This window comes from Mirounga angustirostris, unplaced genomic scaffold (genome assembly GCF_029215605.1).
Source record: "Mirounga angustirostris isolate CCGP_5_RB_7025 unplaced genomic scaffold, mMirAng1.0.hap1 SCAF_12, whole genome shotgun sequence".
Lineage (NCBI taxonomy): Eukaryota > Metazoa > Chordata > Mammalia > Carnivora > Phocidae > Mirounga > Mirounga angustirostris.
In genome coordinates, this window is record NW_026991720.1 from 6,841,773 (window position 1) to 6,864,369 (window position 22,597).

The window sequence follows — 22,597 nt, forward strand, 5'->3', positions numbered from 1 at the left end:
CCAGCCCCCTCCTGGGCCTCTCCACTCTGCACCCCTGTGGGCTTGCAGCCTGGTACGTTGTGGCCTACTCTGCAGGGAAGGGCTTGGAAGAGACGTGGAATCACCCTTGGACGGCATCCCCTGCTTTGTAAGATACACGAAACATTCTGTCCTAACTTCTTTAAAAATCCTCACTAAGTGGGCTTTAAAATGGCCATCAGACCTCAGAAGATTACCAGCATCTGATAGGCATGTATTTAAAATTACAGCAAAAATTAGCTTTGTGCAAATTAAGCAAACAGAATGTAAAATATGGGAAGGGTCCTTCTGGTGTAGAAACAGATGCTAAACTATTTGTAAGAAAAATGACTGAATAAAATGAAAACACTCCTAATAAAGAAGTTAATCTACTGCCTTGTTTCGTCAACTCAAGTCAGTGACTTTAAAAACCATCACTGCTACCAACTATCAGCATTGTCACCAACGGCATCTGCCCCCCACTCTGCCCGTCCCCCTGACAGCTGGCACCGTATGGTCACGACTGCCCTCCACTGTGCTGCTGAACTGGTCGAGACCCCGTCCACACAGCCGGCTGGAGGCAGCCTCTCCGCGGCCTACTGCCTTTGGTCCAGAGGTTCTCAAGCTCTCTCGGCCAGCCAGCAGACCTTCTGGAAGTCCTCCCCATCCCTCTTAGCCCAAGTACGGTGGCTCCCTTTCAGGAACACGCTCAGACACCCTCAAAAACATCTCTCAAAGAGACATCCCCATTTCTTGCTGGATTCTGGACAGACACAACACAGCCAACAGTAGGGTCTAGCCGCTGACCCTCTCCCCGTGCCCTCTCTATGGGACGAAGGTCATGTCAACTGCAGCCAGCCTGAGCATCTCCCACCTGACGGCCACCGCCGGAGATCAGGGCACATGGCCGCTCCTCTGCAGACCAGGTTTCCCCGACACAAGCTACCCTGCGCGTGCACCAGGTACGCGAGACACTCAGCCTACCTCGGCCCCATGGGCCTCTCCCCGGCTCGGCTCACCTGAACACTCGCATGTTACGGGCACCCTGCTGGATGCCAAGTGAGCTGTGTCCCGTGCAGGCTCTATTCTCAAGGGACCCAGACATCAGAAGCGGGATCCTTTGTTTCGGAGCATTTCAGAGCTCTCATCGATTAACAAAACGGATCTCTGCAGGCAGCTGGTCAGACACCGTTACCCCACGTGTGGGGTGACGGTTCACACAGTGCCAAGTGGGGAAGCAGTGAGCGGAGCTGGTAGACCACCACAGCGCCAAGTTTAGGACGGGGACCTCTGAGCTGAGATTTGGGTGCTTTTTCTGCTGTGCTTAATTATGACTGTAATAACCAATGACCTTGGTAAACCTTAAGAAAACAAGCATCAAACATCTCATTTTTCAAAATTATTATTTTGAAAGTATTTTGAAAGGCAAGTTTGTAGTGGCAGATCTTGAGTACAAAGAAATGTTCCTGTAGACGCTGCTGAATGGCAGAGTCCAAATGGCATTGCTCTGGCTGGGGCGGGGAACGTGGGAGAAGGGCCCAGCAGAGCCACGTGACACTGTGGGGTGGGGGGGCTAGTTTACCCCGAGATGTCAGCAGACAAGTTCTCTGTTTAACAAATTGAGTGAAAAATACTCTCTCTTCAGCTTCTCCCATCAGAAGCTTTTTCCAGGGGCGCCTGGGTGGCTTAGTCGTTAAGCGTCTGCCTTCAGTTCAGGTCATGATCCCGGGGTCCTGGGATTGAGCCCTGCGTCGGGCTCCCTGCTCGGCGGGAAGCCTGCTTCTCCCTCTCCCACTCCCCCTGCTTGTGTTCCCTCTCTCGCTGTGTCTCTCTCTGTCATATAAATAAATAAAATCTTTAAAAAAAAAAAGCTTTTTCCAACATAATGACTGAAAAAACAAAAGCGCTCTTAGGGTCAAACGATTTACTTCAGGTTCCTTTTAATTAGGGCTGATTTCCCTGCCTCGTCCTTGATTTACTAAATCAGGAGTAAGCCCAGAAATCTACGTTTTCAAGCCTCCCGTGATTCTGACACATTCTCAGTTTAGAGCCACAGGGCAGGGGATAGTCATAGGCTGGAGTCCTGCCCAACCCTGCTGGAAATGAAAAGTATGCTGGGGAACAGACACCTGAAAACAGACTCAGCCCTCTTTCTTCCCAGGAGCCAGCTCTCAAACGTCATGCGTTTGCGAACCAGAAATCAGACAATTGCCTAGACCTTTAAGGAGCAAGGATCATTTAATGCCAATTTCCACCCAAAATGGGATGTCTCTTCAATTTCTCCTTGAATGCCTTCGGTAATGGGTGGCTCACCACATTCCCAGCAGCTGGTCCTATCACTGGCCCAATCTGGCATTTAAGAAGTCCTGGACACAGGGGCGCCTGGGTGGCTTGTCAGTTAACTGTCGGCCTTTGGCTCAGGTCATGATCCCAAGGTCCTGGGATGGACTCCCGCATCGGGGCTCCTTGCTCAGTGGGGAGCCTGCTTCTCCCTCTCCCTGTGCCCCTCCCCCCTGCTCGTGCATTCTCTCTCTCTCTCTCTCAAATAAATAAATAAAATCTTTAAAAAAAAAAAAAAGCAGCAGCCGTCCTGGGCACACAGATGAGGCACCACGTGGGAGTTAGGGCTGGCTCTCAGGAGCCAGGAGCCAGGCTGCCAGAATTCCAATCCCTGTTTTGCTTCATATCAGCTATGGGACCTTGCCAAATACTTAACCTACATGGGCCTTGGTGAACTCATTTATAAAATAAGGATCATAACGACCTGCAGCATGGGGATGTTGTGAAGAGTAAATGAATTAATACAGGAAAAGTGCCTGGAACAAAGGCTGGGATGTCGTAAGCGCTGTGATTAGTGTTAGAGGCCCCTGCACCTGTTTGGTCCACCTGCAGGTCAGAGCCCGGAAGCCCCAGCTACACAGAATGGGCTCTTCCTCGCATATTACTTCTGACTTCCAGTGCCTCTTTATCTCCTCGCTAAATATACCCAACTCTTTTAGACATCTGGAAGAGATGGTTTCCAGGTCTTTCACCATCTCGGCCTCAAGACACATTCTTCAAGACAAAGTTCTTATAAAATGGAAATGGGACCTGACTGTGGCCAGTACAGAGAGTTCAATCAATGGCCTCCCTCTGCCCAGAAAAAGTGGAGGAAAAGTGAGGAGTGCGTGTGTGAGTGAGCAAGCATGAGTGTGGAAACACGTAAGGCACCAATGCTTGCCTCAGGGGAGGGAAATACACTGCTGGCTTGCATCTGGACCGATTGTCTCCTTGGGCCCTGCTTCACCTCCTCTGTGGCTCAGGCCTCGCTCCCTCAACCAACAGGAGAAAAGCTTTCTGGATCGACCCAGGACTATTGTAACTGTGCAGCCTCCTAACTCGCTGCTGCCATGCCGGTCCTCCTAGAACACTCCTTCTACCCTGTCATTAGCCCAACATGAAAACCACAGCTTCTGTGCCCACGGGACCCGACCATCTTTCCACAGTCCTTCCCAGCCTAGACCCATTCTCCCAGCATGCCTCAGCCTTGGGTTCCCAGTTTGGAGCCTGCACCCTGCTGCCCCCCACTTATGGGCTGTGCTCACACATCCCTGGGCTTTTGGGAATCACAAGGGACAGAAGGACAAGAGGCGTTCCCTGTAACTATCCATCTGACTGTTATCTACTGCCCCCCAAAGCCACTCCTAGCCACCTTCTCTGGGAAGCTACACAGTGTGAGGATGCATCCTTCTTGGAACATCAGACCTGAAAGACTGGTGGTCCAAACCCCTCATTTTGTAGAAGAGGAACTGCAGCCTGAGGAGAGCCTAGCACAGGACCAGCGGGCATACCCGAGCAAGGGTGTCCTTGGGCTCCTTCATTGCGCGCAGCCAGAGCCGTAAGGAAGGCTGCCCCTGCTCCCACAACAACCACTTTTCCTGGCTTCTCCCAAGAGCTTGTGGGCCATGAATGACTGGAGGTTCTGGTTCCGGTTGCCTAGATCTGGCCACAAAATGCCCAGGCCGCTATCCCAATACCCACCCACCTTCAAACCACGGAGTCTACAATTGACTGAGGTTGGCCCAAGTTCACCGCCACGAAAGCGACAGAACTGGCTCCCTGCACCCACCCTGAGGAACCGCAACAACTCCCCATTGGTATCATCATATTTTTCTGGCATCTTCCCAGCCCCGCACACTACTCGCCCGAATTGCCCAGGCTGCGACAGATGGGGGCTCTTCCTCCAGCTCTAGAATCTACACACCCTACCAGGTAGATAAAACCTGGGGCCTTGATTCATGCCCCCTCCCCCAAGGGTCCAGGATCCTACCAAGAATAAAAGCATCAGATTTACTCATTTCCCTGAGGCCTTCATTCATGCCCACGACTCCCAGGATAACTAACAATTACGAGAGGCCACGCCGAGGGAGGGCGATGCGTAACCCAAAGGAACGAGAGTTTCCGAAGGTGGAGGCAGGCTCCACGTACAGGGTACTGGGGAACGAAGCTCGGGGAGGGGGTCCGGGGTCGTCCAGGGATCTCGACTTCTCCGCACGAAATCCTGCGCGCCAGGCCCGCCCGGCCGAGCACAGCCCGATACCAAAGTTGGCGGACCCCCGGGTCTTTGTCCCTCTACCACGAGACCGCACCACGCCGCGCCTAGTTGACCGGCCGAGGCGTCCGTCGGTCCGTCTGTCCTCCCGGTTCGCCTCACCTGGCGCGCCATCCCGGGACTCAGCCTCCGCTCTCAGCTTCCGGCGCGGCCCGCGGCGCCCGCAACCCGGCCGCAGACTGTGCCGCGACCCTCGGCGACAGCGGCGACCGAGGTCGGCGCGGGAGAAAGCGGGACTGGGGCCGCGGGCGGTGGGGGAAAGGCGAGGCCGAGCACGCCCCGGCCTCCCGGCGCCCCCCACTCCCAGAGGGGTGGTCGGGCTTCCGCCCGGAGACCCCCAGCCTCGGCGGCCCGCTGGGCGCAGGCGCGAACTACACGTCCCAGAGGGCGCCGCGGCGCGGGCCGGGGGGCGGTGCCGCGGGCCGCCTCCTTGAAGCCCCCTCCCCACCTGCTTCGCTGAAGACCTCAGGAAGCTGCCGCGAGGGGTTCCGCGCGGGGTCCCGCCTGGCGGCCAGCTTGCGGATGTGCTTTCCCGAGGTACGCGTCCATCCGTCATCACCCATCCATCATCTGTTCTTGCATCCAACATTTACTGAGCGCATCCTCTGTGCCAGGTGGAGATGCTCGGATGAAACGGGACCCGCCTCTCCTAGAGGTCACATCCCGTAAACCGACCGTTTCCGAGGCCGCGGGGAGGTGTCTGTGTTGGGGGGCGGGGGGGGGGGGCGGGAGCGGCCGCCGGGGTGGGGAGGGGTCTGCAGGCCAGACTGCGCGGGCCGCGGTCGGGGTGGGTCTGAGTGGCTGCCCAACCCCCGCGCATCCTCAGCTCTGCCACCCCGTCCCCTCGCTCAGCAGAGCATCGAGCCGGGTCATGACATCTCGTGTGACCAATTGCTGGTCTATTTGGTTGATTTAGGTGACCCCAGAAGCTCCTGGAACGTAGGACGCCCTCAAATAAATGTGTGATGACTGAAAGAAGCGTGGGCCCCACCATTGTCCTGGTCTGGACGCGGCGGCTGGGGGTGGGGGTGGGGGTCTCGGCTGAGGACTAGGAGCCTCATTCCCGCTCTGGAGGACCACCCCCCGTTAGAACAGCTCAGGGAAGGTGGGCGTGTGGAGCCAAACCGGCTCTGCGAGACAGAAGCAGGGGTCCAGCGAAGCGGAGAGGGCCGCCGCCGGGGGAGCCCGCTTCCCCCGCTTCCCTCCGCGGTAGGTTCTCTTCCTCTGGAATATTTGGGGGGAAGAGAATTTCTCGCCCAGCAGTCCCAGTGTTGGTCCCTGAAGCAGCTCTGGCCTGCCATGGGTCTCCGCTGGCCTTGCTGCTGGTCGCCTCCCAGAACTCTGGGGTACCGTGTTGACATCCTTGGCCCGGCCTCCAAGGAAAGGCGTGGGGGGAGACCACTCTCAGTCACTGCCCAGCTTCATCACCCGGGCCAAGCCCCCTCCTTCAGACCTAAAGAATCGCTGACACAGGACCAGTGTGTGTCTGTGTAGCCGGCTGTGGGAGGATTTAAAGATACCACAAGCGTTTCAGGGCACGGGAAAGGAAAGCTTCGAGCTCAGCACCTGATCTCGGGATCCCTAAAGGCCGTAGAGCCTTGTGGTGAGCCCCTTGCCTGTGCTGTGACCCACATTCTTGCTGAAGTGGACTTCCTCCCACTAGCCAGCGTGTACCTGCTCCCACACCCGCCCTCGGTCTCAGGATCCCTAAACTTTAAAATCCCTTAATTTAGAAAAAAGTAGTATCTCCACCCAAGACACACCTTTATTGTAGCCTATACAGAGTCTTGGCACCTCTTCGACTCAACCTCTCCCTACCTGACCAGGCTTAGACCCCATTTGTAGACTCTGGGTCAGCCGTGGCTAAGGTTAATTCACCAACAGCCAATTTGCTGAATGTCCAGTTTGCCAAAACTCAGTTTGCTGAATGCCCAGTTCTCCCAGTGATTGAGAAGCCTTCCCACCCCTCTACCCCCAAAGTTTTATTTGTACCTCTGACCCCATTCCTGCATCCCCCCTGCCTCTGTATCTGCAGTGCAAGATGATTGTGGAGAACGGTCTTAAATTCCATTTAAAGTGTTTATTTGGCAGTTCTGGACAGGGACAAAGGCAGGAGTGCAGATGGAACAGACTTTTTTAAATGCTCAATAATTCAGATGGGTTTGCAGCAAATCAATATCCAGTGGTTTACTTTTCATCATATTTGGCTTTTGGCTACCTGGACATTCTGTGAATTGGCTTTTGGTGAATTAGCCAGCTATAGTTTTCCCAAGCAAACTGGCTAGCTTTCTCTTAAAGATAAATGGTGCTGTCCACTCCTCCATGTGAAAATGGCTCAATTTAAAAATATTTTCTAGTTTTCATTATTTCTTTTTCTATCCATGAGGTTATTTAAAAGTACTTTTTAGTTTCAAAATGTATGAGTCCTTTTTAAAGTTATCTTTTTGTTATTGAGTTTTACTTCATACAAGAGAATATAGTATATGATGTTGCTTTTTGTTAAGGATTTTCTGAGACTTGCTTCGTAATCAAGTATGTAATAAATGTTTGAAACTTTTCCATGTTTTCTTTGAAAGAGCATGTATATTCTAATGTTGGTTGTAGGGATCTAGTTAGGTCTATTAAATCAAGATTATTGATTGTGTTGTGTCCTCTCCATCTTACCATTTTTTGCCTTTTGATGTATCAGTTACTAAGAAGGATGTATTAAAATCTATTAATGTGCATTTGTCAATTTCTCCCTGTATTTCTGACAATTTTTGCTTTATATATCTTGACACTGTGTATACAAGTATAGAATTGTATTTTTCTGGGAAAGTTCATTTTATTATTATGAAGTAACACTCTTTGCCCTAATAATACTTTTAATCTATAATTCATTTTATCTGATATTGATATAGCGAAACTAACTTTATTTTGGTTAGTATTTGTTTGGTATATCTTTTCCCATCCTTTCACTTTCAAGCCTTCTGAGTATTTATGTTTCAGGAGTGTGTTTTATAAGAGCATATAGCTAGAGTTTGTTGTTGAATCCAGTATGACAATATCTCAATTGGCAAATAGTCCATTTCCATTTATTGTGATGAGTAACATATTTTTATTCATTTCTACCATCTTTTTTGTGCTTTCTATTTATTTTGATTTTTTCTATGCCTTTCTTTCCATTCTTCTATTGGATCGGTCACTTTTTCTTTATTCACCTTTGAGGAATTCACCTTGATTCACCTCTTTCTACTAATTTGAAAATGAATTAGTCTTCCTTTTCTATACTTTTAGGGGTTACTCTTTAAATTTTTACACACACATCTGATTTGATATGGTCTAACAATAATTAGTATTTCTACCCTTCTGCCACACAAAAGAAGAACTTTAAACTTTAATGTATTAGTTCAACCACATCATTGTCCTTGTCTTCTGTGTAATTGTTCTCTTTGGTTAAATCTTATTTTTAAGCCCTTCCCAACTCATTTTTTTTTTTTTTGTCTTGTATAATCAGTGCTGTTTAGATTTACCAGTATGCTCACTAGTATTTTTGTTCACCATTTTTTCTTTTGTCTTTCTCCTTCCTTCTGGGTTCAGTGTTCTTCTTTCAAAATTACATGTTTTAAAAGTTCTTTCAGCAAGGATATCTTAGAAGTAAATGCTTTCAGTTATATTTCTGTCACTTCTGAATGATAGTTGAACTGAGTAGAGAATTCTAACGTATGTTACTGTCTTTCACTAAGAATACTTTATTCCATTGTCTTCCACCCATCATTGCTCCTGTTGAAAAGTCTGCTGTCATTCTAATTATTATTCCTTTGTACATGATTTGTCTTTTCTGTTTGGCTGCTTTTAAGATCATCCCTTTGTCTGTGGTATTAAAGCTCTGCCATGTGCCTAGGTGTGGATTTATCTTTTTTGGAACTCATTCCTAATCTGAGGTCATTGTACAAGTCAGGAAATTTCTCAGGTATTATATCATTATATTCCATACTTGTACAATTCATATTTGACATTTATCAGAACTCTATTCTATCCTGCACCTCTCTTAGCCACTCTTTTTGTTTTGCATTTTTTTAGACCTTTGTGCTTCATTCTTGGTAGTTTTTTAAGATTTATATTCTATTTCATTCACAAATCTCTCCTCTTTCTGTCTAATCTGCTATTATACTATTAATTTCAATTATTGTATTTTTCATTTTAGATGAGGTTGCTTCCTCTTTTTGAAAGTCATATATTCTCATACATTCGATTTCCTATGTTTTTAATAATTTTCACCACACTTACTTCATAGTATCTATATGACATAGTATCTATATGGCATTCCTCCTATCTGACATTCTTTATTTTGTCTGATGGTTTTCATTCATGGTTGGCTGATTCCTTGTTAATTTTATTATTTTGAATTGTGAACCCATTTTAAGCCAGGTTTCATCCATAGGAATTCTGTGTGGCCTGGCTTGCAGATGTGCCCTTCAGTGTTTGTGTCTGCTTCTTCTGGGTACTCCACAATCATTAGCCTAGGCACACTTTTTATGTCAACTTTTAGCTTGGGGAATTTCTGAACCATGCAAGTAGTGTAAATTCTAAGTTCTAACAAGTGTGAAGATCTGTGGTTATGAATTTTCAGGGGAGATACCCCCCCGCCCAAGAGAAAGACCTCTTGTCTGCTTGTGCTGATGTCTCATTAGCCCACCCTTTTACTAATGGTGTGGCTCTCTGGGAGTCTGACTTTACATGCAGGAAGGGCATTTCAAGCCTAGACCTAATCTCCTGGATCCACATGGCTGTTAAAACTCAACACCTCAGCTGTCTCACCATAACCACAGGCATTCTTGGGGTCAGACCCCACCCCACCCCCAAGATAATCCTTTATTGTCATGCAAGATCAGCTGTACCTGTGACTGGATATTTGTTTGATATCATTTGATAAAATGATATTTTATGTTTTAATTCTGGGTGTTTTGAGGTAGAAGGAGTTTTAGGTGATCTAGTCTACCATATTTCTGGTAACAGAAATCCTTTTATTTTAAAATAGCCCTCTCTTTTGTCTAGCTGTCCTTATCACTCACATGACCATTTCTTCGTTTGACTGTTTGCCCACCACAGACAGTTCTTGCTCAGCTCTGTCTTTCCTAAGTCTGGTATCAAGTGGGAATCAAATATGTCTTGAGTGAATGGATGATTCCGTGGATGAACAGATGAATGTCAGCCACTGCTCTGATGTCAGACAGTATTGTTAGGATGGAGTAGGGGTCAAAAAGCCCATCCATGCCTCTTTGGGGAAGATGGATTAGGGACAGTGGTGTGCTAGAGCTGGCTCGCACCAGAGAGTCACTTGTTAGCATATCTTCCCCATTCCATGTTCGGTGGTCTTATGTTTGTAGCTTGAAGTTGACCACGGTGAGATTATTTACACCATGGAACTGGGAAACACTAAAAATCAGCAATGCCCTTCCCCCAAGAGCTGGTTGTTAAATATTTAGCAGCACACCACGGATGTGGAGCAATGAAAATGCGTAGAAAAAGTAAGCCTAAGCCTATGTAGAACAAGACCCGTGGTAAGTGAAATATGAAGTCAGAGTTGCAGGAACCTATCACTCTGGGGCTGTGGTGCCCAGTGACAGGGTGTGAAGTTACCCATGACTTTTTTCCCCCCAGATTTGGGAAGTCTCAATATCCTGAGGCTCAGTATTAGGGAAAGGAGCTGAATCTTTAGTGAACAAAAGTGAGAGACAGGAGGGGGCACCTGGACTTGAACCAGGGACCTCTTGATCTGCAGTCAAATGCTCTACCCCTGAGCTATACCCCCAGATGTAGGTGTGGGCCTAAGTAATACCTTTACCTGTGCACCCAACACCCCTATAAGTTTTTATACCAAATATTCATTGGCTGGGCCTCCCGGAAGCTGCCAAGCCTACCTCACTACAATTTTCTCTCTCTGATGCAAAACAAGCAACAGGTTCCCCTCCCTGTAGCTGGAAGAGCACTGACACCAACATTTAAAGCTGGAAGGGCCTTCAGAGTCACTAGTCTGTGCCGTTCACAGTGGGCATCTGAATACAGACATTCAAGATTACTAGTCTTCCACCACACAAAGCCCTTTACTAAAGGGATCAGAACCTGAATCCACTCTTCCTGATCCTTGGGTTTAGAACCCTGTTACTGAACCAATGACTCTCTTATCTTCCTCTTGTCCCTATCTTCCATCTGTCAAAAAATGTAAAGGCCACATAATTGGAGCCGTCTGAATAGATTTATACAGACCTGAGACCATCACGGGGACTAGAATGCAGGCTTCATAGAGCATGAATGTGCCACACAGCTCAAAGACCACAAGGGGAAAGCTAGTGGGGGACACCAGGATTTGATGTGGTGCATGAACTGCAACCCTTGGGCCAGTCTCAGATTTTTGTACTTAGGAATCATCTCGGGAGCTTGTCAAACATGCATATACGATCTGGGGTTAGGAACAAGCTCCTTATGGAAAGTCAGGAGACCGACCCACTTTGAGAAACACCTGCCACAGGTCTCTCTCAGCTTCCTTTTGCACCACCTTCAGGAAGACTCGGGTACTGCAACACCTAAAAAAAGGAATGGGTTTGAATTCCAGCACCCGCTGGGATCAGCCAGGATTAAAACCAAAGACGATGGTCAAACTGCTCATCTTCTGAATTCTGCTCTAGACAGTGATTCTTAATTTTAGGGTGCCTCAGAATCATCTGGAGGGCTTGTTAAAACAAAGATGGCTGGGCCCCCACGCCAAAGGTTTGTGATGACGCGTTCTCAGGTAATGCTGATGTTGCTGGTCTGGGGCCACACCTTGAGAAGCACTGCTCTAGACCTCCACACATCTGTGACCAGGCCCTTGTCATACTTGCAGCCACACCCAAGACACCTGTCCACCGTTACCTCTTCTGCATGTTCACCAGGCACTGGTGCCTTCACTCCCCCAAAGACAGTGTCCTGAGGTCCCTCTCCTTTCCTCCCAATGCTTGCCTGGGACCGACTGGGGTGCTCATAGTTGTCAGCTAGCCCTCTTCCCATTTTCCCATTTAGCAAACTAACACCCAAAAAGGCTTCTACCCCTCCCCAGTATGGGGAGACCTTGTTCAAGCAAGTAAAGGCAGACATGCACCTGTTCTCTCTGGAGCAGCCCAGGATGAGTTCAAAGGCCTAGTTTGTCTCAGAAAACTCAGGCTTGAGGGGGTTGCAAAATTATTCCTGTCTACAAATGAAGCAGAAGACGAGAAGGTATCTTTGGACCCGCAAAGGAAAGTATCCAGGTTAGAACGTGGAAATATGGCGTTCTCCTCCAGAGATGCAGCCGAACTTTCTTGTCTGGAGATTTCCTTCATAGAAATGTACTTCTTTCTTAATTTGCTATGAGTCATTTTTTTAAGCCATGAGTAGTGAGAAAGACAGATAATTAACAAAAATCTATCTTACTATAATGCAGACTGTGAGGAAAACAAAAACAGAGCAAGGGGATAAAAATGATGGGGTACAATTTAGACAGAACCACCAGAGACAGAACTCACCAGGCCTTGCTGATGAGCTGACGGTGGGCAGAGCCCTGAGCGAAGAGAAGGAGCACTGGGAGGTTCTGGAGGGGCGCCCTTGGAAGAACAGCAAAGACCAGTGTGGCTGGAGGCAAAAAGGGAAGGAGTTAGGGGAGGAAGCAGCCAGGGCCAGCTCCTGCAGGTCCATAGGCTGCAGCATGGACTTAGATTTTGTTCTCAGGGGAGCGGAAAGCTACTGAACAGAGCGGGAAACATGATCTGACCCCCCTCTGAAACGGTCGTCTCAGTGGAAATAGAAGTAGGGGCAAAAGGCAGGGGGAGACCTGCCAAGAGAGTATGACGATGGGTCAGGTGGGCCTGGACCGCAGCTCATGACCACAAGAACTGCTGAGATGCAAATACGTCTCACAGCAGAGTCAACAGGACTTGCTGCGGGCTTCGGATGCCAAAGAAAGAAGTGACCCAATAGTGGCTGGCAGGGGTTTGGCCCGAGTCGCCGGGAGAATCATACCACTTAGGTGGGCAACACGGAGTGCGGCGGGGAGCTGGCTAGGGGTGAGAAGTAATAATTCTCTTCCTCCCATCTTTGGTTTGAGGGGCCTATTAGATCTTGAATGAGGATGTCCAGTATGAGGCGCTGGCTGCAAAAGGAGGCTGCAGGTCCCAGTGGAAGGCCCATCATCCATGGGCTCTTCGTGTCCCTGTTTCTCCCCAGGGTTCATCTCTGTTCTCCGTCGGCTGTGGATTCAGTGAGATTCTGTTCTAATAAATGCTTTCAGATCTTGTTCATCTGAAATGTCCTTCCTTTGCCCTCATGCTTAAATATTAGTTTACCTGGGTCCAGAATGCAGGCTTGGAGGTTATTTTTCTTCATATGTAAAAAATACTTATTTTATAATAGTATAAAATATCAATAAAGACAACTTTATTATTCAATTATTCATCTCACCAAAGCATCAAAATTTTTTTAATTTCAAAATGCCATGGTTCAAGATCTACACAGCTAAAAGGTCATGTATATCAGTGCTTAATACTTTGGATTATAATTCTCAACTACAACTTATTTTTTTAAATAACATGCACAGTAAAGGAAGGAATTACATGATTTAGAAAATATGCATTTTAAACAACCCTTAATAATTATGACCATCCTGGGTTTAATGTGAGCATATTTATGTCAACAAACAGTGCAAACTCTACATTTGAGGCTGTGGCGATTTGAGTTATGGTTTGAATTTTTTACTTTGGGGGAAAATGTGGGGGGTGGAGGGGGTTCCTACTAAAATATAGATTTGCCTGTTAGATCTATTTAATTTTACTTTATTTATGTATATATTTTCATTTAAATATACAATTTTTTAAAATCAGAATGTTTTCCTGATTATAATAAAGCAATAAAGACGGTATAGACCCACGGGACAAAATGGATGACTGCTAACTAGTTTCGCAGAGACGAAAAAAAAAATCAGTGCTGCTGAAATATAGTCTGTAGAGAAGTTTGTAGGGGAGGTTGATGGCCAGAGGGATGCCGTTCCGCAGGCTCATTGAGAATGAATGACAGTTAGCATACCGGAGAATAGCCGGCTATTGCAACATAGTAAAAAGGTGCTAGTTAGGAGCGTATAGCGTGTGTGGGGGTATAGCTCAGGGGTAGAGCATTTGACTGCAGATCAAGAGGTCCCCGGTTCAAATCCGGGTGCCCCCTGTTGGTTTTCTTTCCACCGAGGGCTCTGCTGACAGATAGTGGAAGGCGTGGGAAAGGCCATGTTCTGCTTCAGGAGATGGTCCAGAATCGGAGGTTTTGTCCTGACCCTCTGACCTACGTGTATGTTTGGTGATCTCTCCTAAGTCCACAGGAGGCTGGGGGCGCACCCAGAAGCAGCAGCGGCGAGACCTCATAGGTTCAGCCGCGGGGAGGCGCTGTTCGTGCGCATGTGCCCTGGAACCTCAGCCCCGGGGACCCGGAAGCAGGAGGCCGGGGAGGGCGCTCTTACTGTAAAAACGACGCATACCTCTACCCTTGCTCCTTACCCCCTCCACCCCGATGCGCACTAGATCCGACAGGCGCATTTGGGGGAGGACTACGCTGGGTGATTCTGAAGGGCGCTTGGCCTAAACGTGTTTGGTTCTCAAAGCGGGTGCCCTCGGCAGGGGCCCGAGAAGCTGCCAGGTGCGGACGGAGGCCTGGTAGCCAAGGGGTCCGTCCCGGCGCCGCAGACCCCGCCGGTCTCAGGCAAGCCCACGGAAGACGTCGGCGACTTGCTGTGTAGAGCTCGGGATACGGCAGCTGGGGGGAAGGCGCCGTGGCCCCTAGGCTGGCCATTTGAACACAGATCACGCGGTCTCTGATCCGTAATCCAGGGAGCCCCCACCGGCTGCCATTAAAAATACGTATGTCGTAGACTTTATTTCTCAGAGCAGTTTAAGGTCACAGAAAAGCTGAGCAGAAAGTACAGAGAGTTCTCATATACCCCCTCCCCCCCCCCACACAGTTTCCCTGTGCTTAAGATCTTGCACTAGTGTTAAAACTGGTGATCGAATATCGATCGATACGTTATTATTAACTGACACCTATAGTTTACATTAAGTTCCCAACAATTTAATGGGTTTTGACAAATGCATAATGTCACGTATCCACAATTAACTAACATCGTAGGGATAGTCCCACTGTTGTAAAAATCCGGCCTGCTATACCTAGTCATTCCTCTCCCCTCCCTGCCAATCCCTGGCCACTGCTGATCTTTTTACTGTCCCTAGTTTTGCCTTTCCTAGAATGTCATAGAGTTGGAAACATACTATATGTAGCCTTTCCAGATCAGCTTCTCTCACTTAGCTATAGGCTTTTAAGGTCCCTCCATATCTTTTTGTGGCTTTATAGCTCATTTCTTTTTATGGCTGAATAATATTCCATGGTATGCACCTGCTGCCGTATTTATTTAGACTTGTTGGCATTCCAGATAACTGCCTCTTCCTGCAAGAAGGGAAGAGAGAAATTAATAATATTCCATGCACCTGCTGCCGTATTTATTTAGACTTGTTGGCATTCCAGATAACTGCCTCTTCCTGCAAGAAGGGAAGAGAGAAATTAAGAGTACACTTATCTTGGGGCACCTGGGTGGCTCTGTCGTTAAGCGTCTGCCTTCGGCTCAGGTCATGATCCCAGGGTCCTGGGATCGAGCCCCACATCAGGCTCCCTGCTCGGCGGGAAGCCTGCTTCTCCCTCTCCCACTCCTCTGCTTGTGTTCCCTCTCGCTGTCTCTTTCTCTGTCAAATAAATAAATAAAATCTTAAAAAAAAAAAAGGAGTACACTTATCTTGATGAGCACTGAGTAATATATATATAATACTGAGTAATATACATATAATATATGGAAGTGTTGAATCACTATACATCTGAAACTAATATAATGCTGGATGTTAACTACTCTGGAACTGAAGAAGAAGAAGGAGGAGAGGGAGCAGGAGAAGGAGGAGAAGGGAGGGGGTAGGGGGAGGCGGAGGAGAGAAGAAGCAGATCAGGCCTTTTCCAGAAAACCTCCCCAGGCTCTGGCAGCACTATACAATTTCCCCCTTCCTTATTCTGGCATTGATCCAGTCTCACTTATGAGACTTGCGGTAGATAATATGCAACTATCTTTCTTACACCCCCAACATTTGAAATTCCTTTCCATTTGGGGGGATCCACACCTGTGCATGACTGGTGGAAACCAGGACCTACCTGCACTACCAAAGGCAAAAGTACCAGACTTTGCCCTCCCACCAGCCCCAGCAATGCCCTCAGCTTAGCCAGTCACACACACATGATTGAGACTTGGAACATGGAATGAGGCAGGAAGAGTTTGGAATTTATTCCAGGGGAGCTCTGACATTTGGCGGTGGGGCTGAGGGCTGCAGCCAGTGTGCAGTGGGAGCATCACCAACCCCCTAACCAGGATGCTGTTTGGGGGCAAAGGATCCTGACCCCCTGGCTGTCCTTTAATTCTGGCCGTTTTCTGAGTGTAGATCACTAGGTTTCCTTGAGTGGTCTGAGATTTTTGTCTTCGTGCCAGTCATTTCCTTGTTTGCTTCAGTTAGCCATTATCAGTTTCTATTTTTGAGACGGAATGCTGGCAGTGGGAAAACTGATCCTAGAAGTCACGTGCAGGAAGTGAGGGGAACATGGCGTTGGTTATCTGGTCTGGTTGGGGCTAAAAGCAGTGACCATCCGGCCAGTTATTCAGGAATTGGAACCTGGCAGTCATCAGTCACTGACACACAGTGACAAAGCAGGGAAGTTGACTATTGACTGGGTCACCTGGAACGACGTGCCCAGGGAGGGCCAGGCCCTGATGTACTAAGTTACCATAGAACACCAGCAAGCACCATACAGTAGAGTGGCTAACTCTGTTGGCACGGGAACTTAGAGAAAACGAAGTTCAAATGTGTAAACCCTCTCCTCTAGCCAGCGCCAAGTGCAGAGAGCCTTAACTCTTACCCCGGAATAACTGAAAAGGCCTCCAACCAAAAGTGGGTTACTGACTTACAATGTCAGTTAAAGGAATAGTATCCTTGTCTCATGTGTGAAAGATAGGACACTAATCAGAAAAGAGTGGGATCTTCGCACCCACTCGGCACTTATTCAATGGACTCAGAAATAAAGGTCAAAACCAGGCATGGAGGCCAGGAGCCAGCTCCACCAAATGGATTTCACACACCCCGCCCCCCAAACCTGGCCATGCCAGGGAAGGGCACCCAACATTCCAATTACATCCCCTAATAAAAAAATGGTGTTTTAGAGGCCAGGCAAGCAGCCAGCAACATGGAAGCAGGTGGATTATGTTAGAAACATCAGGGATGGGGCACTGCTTTGTTCTCACTGGAACACTTATCTTGAGTTTACACCGTTTTTGAAGTGAAACAGGTTACCTGTGTACAAAGGAATGCTATAGGTAAGCTGCACAGGAATGAGGAAAGAATCTCCCCTCCTCTACCCTATCTTCCATCGCATAGCTCAGTGTCCTCTGCGGTCTCTGGAAAGTGGATCTCCCCAGTCTCTGATGCCCCATAACATCCCCTTCAGTTACTGCCCTGATGCCTGGTCGGAAGGACTGGTGGGTGTCCTCACTGTGTGAATGAAGGTCTGTGAGCTGGGAGGGAGGTAGGGCGTGGGGGTGGGGGGCACATGCAGGGCCTGGGCTCTCCTGCTATGGGGCAGAGGAAAGAGAGATCTCTGACCTTATAGCAGGGACCCTTGGGCCGGGGCTGTGGGCCCCCAAACAGCAGCCTTCTAGCTTCCTCGGTTATGCTGCCGGAAAGATTCAGGGGCTACTGTCTCGCTGGCGCTGTCTCTCCTGGGTTCAACCAAGCCCCTCGGAGACCGCCTCAGGAGGGGACTGGGCCGGGGAGAAGGGTGGGGGGGAGATGTGAAGGAAAACAGAGGGCCAGCAAGGGTGAGGCTGGGGAGGATGGGGTAGAGCCGGTGGAGCTGAGGGAGGAGGGAGGGAAAGAAGGGTGGGGGGCGGGGTCCCGCAGAAACCCCGGTGCCTCCCGCAGGTCAGGCGCGGCTGCCGCGGAAAAGCGCCTAGTAGACAGCGAGGGGTCTCTGGGGAACGGGAAGGCGGCCTCATGGCCACAGAGTGGTCCCTGGTGAGTTTGTGCTGGGCCTGCTACTTTCATAGGCCTACCAGCAACGAACAGAACTCACCGGGCGCTATGGAATGCTTGGGTGTGGCCTCACAGGTGAAGTAACACAAAGAGGAGCCAACCTGACGCAAGGGGGTATAGCTCAGGGGTAGAGCATTTGACTGCAGATCAAGAGGTCCCCGGTTCAAATCCGGGTGCCCCCTGTTGGGCCTCTGCTTTATTGCCGAACACGGAGGAATGGCTTCCCAGATACCACAATCTATTTAATGTCATGGGGTGCCCTCCCTGCCACTTTTCCCCAGACCCTGTCCCGTCCCTCTTCTCCCCTGGCATTTTGAAGTGTGGTTGACCCATTGGCTGCAATTCTTCACCTCGCGGTGTCTGTGGCTTTTGCTTGTGACTTTTCCGTTTCTCCCCCACAGGTGAGTGCGCCCTGCACCCCCTTGCTCTGGGCTCGGCGATAGGTATCAGTCTGGACCAACCAGGAGACAGAACCCACACAGTAACTCAAGTGGGAAGTTTAATATAAAGAATTACTGTGTTATGAAAAGAGTAACTACAAAGGTGCAAAGAAAACTCTAAAGTTATCCGCGGGGAGAGGAACCCAAAGAAGGACAAATTCAGAAGGGGGACCCCTCCCCAAAGCTGGGATTAGACCCCGGGGGGAGGTGTGGTTGCAGCCCACTCGCCAGGTTGCCGCAACCTGACCTATTCAGTCTCCGGGCAAGCAGCAAGCAAACCTCTTGGGCACAGGAGAGGCACCTGGGGGTGCGAGGTCTGGAGCGTGCAGCATCTGCACCTGGACGGCTCGGGGGACCAAACCTCTGCGCGGCAGAGACAAGCGGGGCTGGCGGGCGCACGCAGGTGCGTAGGCGGAGTTGGGAGGGCCCAGGGAGGTGGTCGCCGGCCCCGCTGGGGTGCGAGGTCGCCGCGGGACTTCCTTCTCTGGGGGCCTGGCTGGCCCCCACCCACACCTCTGACCGACCATGCAACAGAGGCCAAGGGGAAGGGGAAAAAAACAAAACGAAACAAACCACCACCACCACCAACACGCAGCAGAAATTGGGGAGACAATTTCCTTTTCTCCAGCAACGTCCCCCCAGCGCCCTCTACTGACAGCTGTTCATATTACAGGAGAAACGCTTACAGAAACCGGTCGGTTATTGCCCGGCAGGTATGGGGGCGTGAATTTGGACCCGAGAGTCAAAAAATTGATAGCTGGCACATCGTGTGACTTGTTTTGGCCAACAGGATGTTAGCAGGTTATGCAGGAAGGGGCTTGAGATCAACTTGAAAGGTTGGGTTTGTCCTCTGGCGCTTCTGCTATTACCATGAGATGTGTTCATCCTGTGAGCTGCTGCCCCTTCAGCCTGGACCCCAGCGTGGACACACAAGGCCCAATCTTCAGCCCAACTCATCAAGAGGAGCCAAGGCCGGCTGGACCCGCAGCCTGAAGCGGCCTTACCCAGACAAGCCCAGCCCCGATCAATTGATTCACATTCAATATTCTGAGACCCCCGGGCATGAGAATAAATGCTTATTGTTGTGGGTCACCGGTTTGGGGTGGCTTGTTTTGCGACACTATTGTGGATTCGACTGGCAAATACTAACAGTGACATACAGAAGGGGGCTCCTGCTATAACAAAAGCCTGAAGTACATGGCACGCCTTGGCAATGAAGCAATGGGGTGGCAAGAGAGCTGTTAACAATCAGCTGGGAAAATAGGAAACTATTATTGGCAGGGACATCAGAGGCTCATGATAACCTGGAAGGCAGAAAATATGCTTGAACTTGTAGTGTTAGGGGTAGGATATTTCAAGGAAAAACATTGAATGCATGAGCTATTTTGTTACAGGCTGTTTTTGATAAGGTACTACAAAAAAAGATTTGAGTCCAGAAGAGAACTTACTGGTTTGCAGTCAGAATTTAGAGGCAATCTAGATAGCTCAAAATTGCAGAGCCAGAAAAATGAAACCATTCTCTCCAAAACAAAGGTGAGGCCATTCTTACATCACTTTAGGAAAAAGACTAACTCCAGAGCCTTCCCGTAAGACATAGCCTCAAACCAAGTCAAGCTTAATGCACTCATAGTCTGAATGCACTTTATTAAGAGCACTGAAGAATTAAACTGGTACCAAGGATATCCTCTCAGTTGGACAAAAGTATTCCGAGAAAGACTAAGGGTGTGCCCAAATACTTATAATTGAGCCGGAGGGAGAGCCTATGTCAAAAAGAATTGTGATCGTATGGCTTTGGGCACATGGAGTCTAATAAAAAGAAAACCCACATGTTGCTTGAGAGAACTGTACTGTCAAAAGCATTACTAGCTTGGACGAAAAGACGCGAAGACTGGGAAGTTAAAAGGACCTGGGCTTCCAGCATTCTACAGGAGGAAGCAAGCTGAGAAGAAAGCTCAGCCACCAGAAAGGACATATTTTCCAATGATCTCTTTAAAAAATTGCAGAGGGGGTGCCTGGGTGGTTCAGTTGTTAAGCATCTGCCTTCGGCTCAGGTCATGATCCCAGGGTCCCGGAATCGAGCCCCGCATCGGGCTCCCTGCTCCGCAGGAAGCCTGCTTCTCCCTCTCCCACTCCCCCTGCTTGTGTTCCCTTTCTCGCTGTGTCTCTCTCTGTCAAATAAATAAAATCTTAAAAATAAATAAATAAATAATTGCGGGGAAGGCTGAAGGAAAAGGAAGACTTCTCAGAGTCATGCAAAAACAGTGGACGGGGAGCTCTCCCGAGGCAGCAGAACCAGAATCTAATCATACTGAGTTTTGGGGTGGTTTGTTATATGATATTATTGTGAAAAGCCTGACAAATACTGACATTGGGATCCAGAAGGGGGCTCTGGCTGGAACAAAAGGTAAAAGCTGAGTTTATTATGCATGCAGGAGAGAGGTAAGTAATTATGACCAAGAGGGCAGACCACAGTGGATTAAAATATTGGCCCCAGTTCTGAGCTTATTCTGTGTGCACCCTTTGCCATGAGACTTTTCAGATGCTCCCATGTTCCCAAGGAACAGATTTCCCTGCCCTTGTTGTAGGGCTTGGTCCTGAGACTCGCTTTCACCGATGGGATGTTAGCACATGGATTACAAGCTGAGGCTTGAAACCTGCTCACATAGTTGGGCGGGACGTTTTTGCATTTCCGCCATTGCCAGGAGAAAAGTTCCCCTGCTAGCTGTCACTCTTCCAACTTGGACCCAGGAATAAACGGCCTTGCAGCAAACCTGAGCCCAACTCACATCAAGGATCCGAGCACAGATGGACCCCCACCTTGAAGCAGGGCCACCAGGTCAAGTCCAGACTAGATCCACTGCTTGCCATGCATGAAAATAAATGTTTATTGTTGCATTCATCTGAATTTAGGGATGATTTGTTAGGAAGCATTATTGTGGACATAGCTAATCCAGGCATGATTCTTACACTTCCTCTCCCTTCCCCTCCCACCAGGTACTGAGTGAGGTGAAGAGAGGAGACTGCAGTTTATCCAAGGAGTTCAGGTTGTGGCTACAGAGTAGAAAGGGGCTATTAGACAAGGGAGGGTCTCTGGGGAATGGAAGGGCCAACTCCTGGCCAGAGTGTGATCTCCAGCTGGTTTGTGGTGGGCTTGCCAGTTTCATAGGTGGACCAAGAGAAAATAGAATGTCCAGTGCACTAGGGAATGCTTGGGTGTGGCAGTGCAGGTGAACTATGCTAAAGAGAAACATAATTCTAGCAAGGGGATGTAGCTCAGGGGTAGAGCATTTGGCTGCAGATTAAGAGGTCCCTGGTTCAAGTCCGGGTGCCCCCTGCAGGTGGCTTACCTTATTGCCAAGTGCAAATGAATGACCTCATTTAGGGTCCTGCTCATTGTAAAGTCACCTACATCAGCACCCTCCCTGAGTCTGTGTCAGTTTCCCCAAGTGAATTCTGGGGCGAGGCACATGTCACGGTGCTGTTGTTAATGATGTGTGTGTGGTAGAAGTTTCTTACTTCCCTCTTAAAGTTTACGTTATGATCAGCTGTTACCCAGCCTGTCTGCACCGGAATTACTTAGGGACCATAGTAAAAATACAGATCAGCCCTAGGAATTAGGATTTAGTAGAACTGAGGAGGTGCCTGGGAGCTTCTGTTTTGGGGAGGCACACCCCCCCTGCTAACTTCGATGGTAACATCCAGTCATTCCGGGTGGCTGGAAAATTATTTTGGAACTTACAACGCTATGGCATTTTAAACATTTTGGTGATAAACATCAATGATTTTTCAAGTTAGTGCCTTCAGCCCAGGACCGAGGGAATTGTAAGAGGTAGGCTTTAAGCACAGAGAGTGGCCAGGGGTGCAGACGTAAGAGAATGCGACCGTGGTAGCATGGTGACAGATCACGCTGGCACAGTCCTGCGAGGCATGGTGACAGCCCATAACTAATAACTTGACTCTGCATTGAGGTTCAAAACTGAAACACGCTTATTAGACAAGACCGAGTAAAGCATTTGACTGACAACCTGGAGGTCCCTGATTCCAATTCAGATGTGTTCTTTTTCCCTCCCAACCTTTGAGCCCTCTTTCCATCTCTTGAGGAGCCCCAATTATGTGAGCCCTGGTGGAAGAAATGGCTCTGCTTGCAGCTGCAGAATTAAAGGCTATTTCCCGTTTTCTCCCCCTAGCACTTCTGGCCAAACAGGTGTTCCTGACTCACACTACACTCAGACCGAGTGACACAAATTCCAGGGTTGGCAGAGCTCAAGCACCGCCCAACAGCTCCCTAACTGGTGCCCGAGAGCCTAGCAGGCTGAGTCCCCTTGGATCGACCCTGCCTCGCGAACCTACAAGCCCCAACCTTCCCTTCAGTGCTGCGGGCTCCCTGCCACCTGGACAATGATTGTCTCATCTTTTCCCGT

At 49.0% G+C, this 22,597-nt stretch overlaps 4 non-coding genes across 4 annotated transcripts; 3 read left to right on the plus strand and 1 right to left on the minus strand.

Moving 5' to 3' along the window:
- Nucleotides 1-10,310: 10,310 nt before the first annotated feature.
- On the minus strand, nt 10,311-10,382 carry TRNAC-GCA (transfer RNA cysteine (anticodon GCA)). Its single transcript has one exon. It is a non-coding gene; the product is annotated as a tRNA-Cys (tRNA).
- A 3,344-nt stretch (nt 10,383-13,726) lies between these two features.
- Nucleotides 13,727-13,798, plus strand: TRNAC-GCA (transfer RNA cysteine (anticodon GCA)). The gene has a single exon. It is a non-coding gene; the product is annotated as a tRNA-Cys (tRNA).
- Nucleotides 13,799-17,846: 4,048 nt separating this feature from the next.
- On the plus strand, nt 17,847-17,918 carry TRNAC-GCA (transfer RNA cysteine (anticodon GCA)). Its single transcript has one exon. It is a non-coding gene; the product is annotated as a tRNA-Cys (tRNA).
- A 3,520-nt stretch (nt 17,919-21,438) lies between these two features.
- Nucleotides 21,439-21,510, plus strand: TRNAC-GCA (transfer RNA cysteine (anticodon GCA)). Its single transcript has one exon. It is a non-coding gene; the product is annotated as a tRNA-Cys (tRNA).
- Nucleotides 21,511-22,597: the final 1,087 nt, after the last annotated feature.